At 49.6% G+C, this 3763-nt stretch overlaps 1 pseudogene; it reads right to left on the reverse strand.

Annotated features, from left to right (window-relative positions):
- Nucleotides 1-2843: 2843 nt before the first annotated feature.
- On the reverse strand, nt 2844-2926 carry LOC135916060 (U4 spliceosomal RNA; annotated as a pseudogene).
- Nucleotides 2927-3763: the final 837 nt, after the last annotated feature.

The raw sequence follows: 3763 nt of genomic DNA on the forward strand, positions 1-3763 counted from the left end.
CTTAAAACCCACTCCAGTATTTCAATAAATTTGACTAATTAAAAAAAAAGACGTGTAATGTTGCCCAGCGCTATTGCTGACCAGCGATATCTGTGCCTCTAGATCTTCCGGCGTACTCAGAATTGTTGTGTAAGACTACAACATCTACGGAATTAGTGGCAATAAGAGAGGCCGTTCAGTATATTGCGCGACAGCCTCCTCAAATATGGACAGTTTTCCGTGACGCAAAATCGGCTCTTCAACTACTTAGAGTGGTGTTGAAAGAAAGCGCTTATAGAGTGTTGGCTCTTCAAACTGCTGAGCTCTACACTTTAGCGCAAGAAAACGGCCACCACATCACATTTCAGTGGATCCCTAGTCACTGTGGTATACAGGGCAACGAACTGGCCGACGCCGAAGCGAAGAAAGCACTCGAAGAACGAGAGTCACTGCTTTCAATTCCATTTTCAAGAGCGGACGCCAACTGTCTCCTCTCCAGTGTCATCCGAAAATTGACAGCAAAGCACTGGGACAATCCGGATAATCGCCACAGACGACTCCAGAGATTGGACCCCACCATGAATTTTAGGCTACCACCGAAAATTCAACGAAGCTGTGCCAGTCTTCTGCACAGACTAAGGCTGGGGGTAGCGTTTACGCGCGGATACGTGCACCTCATGCGACGCAACGAGTCTCCACACTGTGAGGTGTGCAATGTGACTGAGACTATAGGTCATGTGCTTTGTGACTGCCCTAAGTTTGTGGAAGAGCGTGATAGGTTGGTAAAGGACTTTACGCGTCTCGACAGCGCACCGTTGTCGGAGGACGTTATTTTAGGCCCTTGGCCAGACGCTCAGTCGAGTTTCAAGGCCATCAAGGCATTACTGAACTTTTTAAAAATTACGGGCCTGGATTGCAGACTTTGAGCATGCCAAATTGCTTGCCATATGTTCTACATCTTCCTTCTATCGTCATCGTCGCCCATCACGCACCTCTTTCTTCCCTCTTTCTTTCCCTCTTCCCCTTCCCCCAATGCCGAGTAGCTGGCTAGAGGAATATACCTCAGGCCGACCTCTCGGCATTTCGTGTCATTAAACTTCTTTCTCTCTCTCTTTTTTCTACACTTTTTTTTTAAAATAAAGAGGCTATATATCTGAGCGCAGCGAACATGGCGTTCTTATGCAGAGACGTTTAAAAAGTATAATTGTCAAAATATTGTCAATTAACCTTCCCTTAGAATCTTCGGGGCAGTTGTTTACATGAAAAATTTGTAGGCAGTCACATTTTGAGTAATCTCCTTTTTTTATAGTATTTAAATATCTCACATAATTCGAGATAATCATCGTCGAATGTCAACGCTCAATCCAGACATTATTGAAATCGAGTGCGCTGGTAGCGCATCATACGGAAACACCTTGCGAAGAAAAGCGCGGCGAAGATTGAAACCGTACGTCTCGAATAAATTCTGGGGTCTTACGTGCCAAAACCGCGACCTGAGAATTAGGCACGCCGTATTGGGGGACTCTTGATTAATTTCGACCACGTGCCAGGAGATCGTAAACGTGTCCCCAATGCACGGGACACAGGTGCTTTTTTTTTTGCATTTCTTCCCCATCGAAATGCGGCCGCCGCGGCAGGGATTTGATCTCGCGACCTCGTGCTTAGCCGCGCAACACCATAGTCGCTAAGCTACCGCGGCGGGTGAAACTGAACGCCATCTCCAGTCACGGCAGTTATACTGACACGGCACGTTTCGACTGTCAAGCATCTGCCGCGACTGCCGTACCAGTATATTTGCCGCGATACACTTGAAACTTCGTCACGCACTTTGTTGCGGCGCATTTCCGTCTGACGTCATCCCAGGACAGCCTTTCTTGCATTTCTGGTGCACTCGGTTTCGATAGCGCTTGGATTGAACATAGAAATTCTATTATGAGGATCCCGTATCGTGTGAATTGTGGAGACTTTTCACAGCGGAGCTGTTACACGCTAGGTTCTGGCGGTTTGTGTGCGTAGGCAAAAAAGACAGCGGCCACCAAGCGCTAAAAGAGCTAAAGCATAATGCAAAAACGTATCGCCGGGCATTCCCGAGTTGCGTTCAACAGCGAGAAGTGTCAAAACACATTGTGATAAAAAGGATATCGTAATAAAAAAAGTAAGACCGAATAGACACTGGAATAGACACGTCACGGGCTCTATAGGCAAATCAAGGGGCAACCCACGTAACCCAATTCCCTTGCACCCATGCAGTGGGTAGGCCGCGTGCGGTGAGTACTGCGGAAGAACAGCGCGCCTACGAAGAACACCGTCGTGAACACAAGCGGGAATGTGCGCAGCGACGGCGGGCGGCACGTAATACGTATACGAAGATCGTGTCACAAACGCAAAGAGTATGCACCTTTGGTTGGATCACCCCTACCGACTCCGCTCACATGGTTATTGTGGGTGATAACAACACTGGAGAACATTTCAAGTGGAGGACATCGAAGCACCCTGAGATTTGGAGGGAGGGGACATGACATCCGGGCAACCTTCCCGGACTCGTGCATGCTCGTGCCCTCGCTCCCAGCTGCATTCTAAGTTGCGCCGTCATTACCGCAGGGCAACTGCGCATGCGAAGTGAGTGCGTGCTCCCTTCCATGATCCGCGTTAACTTTCTGAGCTTGAAGAACTGAACAATAATTTTGCAGGTGTTGCGGGCGATAATTTTGGTTAAGGAGACACTTCAGCAGTGCATGGAAAGACTGGAAACCGTTTTGTCGACGAAAACGACTTCGGAAACTAAACCTCGAGCAATGGGCTGGGCGTTGTTATACGAGCCTCGCGCCAGACCCTTGATGTGCTGTCAATTACGTAAACCGGCTCGGAATGAGAAATGTTTTCAACTAGTAATAGTCGCCCCTCAGTTAGCACTTCATAGGGTACGACACTGCCTCTGCGCAAAGCTATGATGTGTTGTACTGCATGGTGTGGCGCGCACGCTATTTTACCAGTGAGGCAAGTCTGCGTTCTGGTAATAGCATGAAGCCAGTGGCGTAAGCATTCGAGTCGCACTTGCCGCCCTCTGCGACTGATTCGGCACGTCTCGGTGCTGTTTTAGACTACGGGCACGTATATATCGCAGGGTTTTCACCACTGCCATGACGAACGCGTTACCGCATGCATCGCGGAAAAAAGCTGTACAGTTCCGTGGGGCCAAACGAAAAACAAGCCAGGAATGTCGCCGCACATGCCATCGGAATGCTTCGCACGAGACCCAAGTAACACACTCGCGGGGTCGCATTATACAAAACTCCGAGTCAAAGCCGTCTCCATAGCGTCGCTTGACGCCGTGGCGGGCGCGATCGCTTGCATGGGGTTTGTACTTGCCTGACAAAACAAAGTGTTGGGTGCACTTCCCTTCTATACCCGCACGTATGCCATGCCACACGCTACGTCTCGAGAGAAAACAACACTTACCGTGCAGTGCACTTGCACTCGACGTGCTGAACTTTTGCAGGTTGTTTGTTCATCGTGATGAGCTGCTTGCAGCGTCTGCTCTTCACTGAGGGCAAGCGCGTGCATGCGCGTGTTAACCGCGTCATTCACGTCGAGCCACTGCTAACGACGGGCGAGTTTATCCCGCAGAAAATTCCTGCCGGGACACGTTGGACGGTCACACGAGTATTCGCCAGTTGGATCAAAGTATACTGGCCAAGCTGTTCAAGAATGAATTCTATCCCGGCCACGGCGGCCGCATTTCGATGGGGGCGAAATGCGAAAACACCCGTGTGCTTAGATTTAG

Source organism: Dermacentor albipictus, chromosome 4, assembly GCF_038994185.2.
Source record: "Dermacentor albipictus isolate Rhodes 1998 colony chromosome 4, USDA_Dalb.pri_finalv2, whole genome shotgun sequence".
Classification (NCBI taxonomy): Eukaryota; Metazoa; Arthropoda; class Arachnida; order Ixodida; family Ixodidae; genus Dermacentor; species Dermacentor albipictus.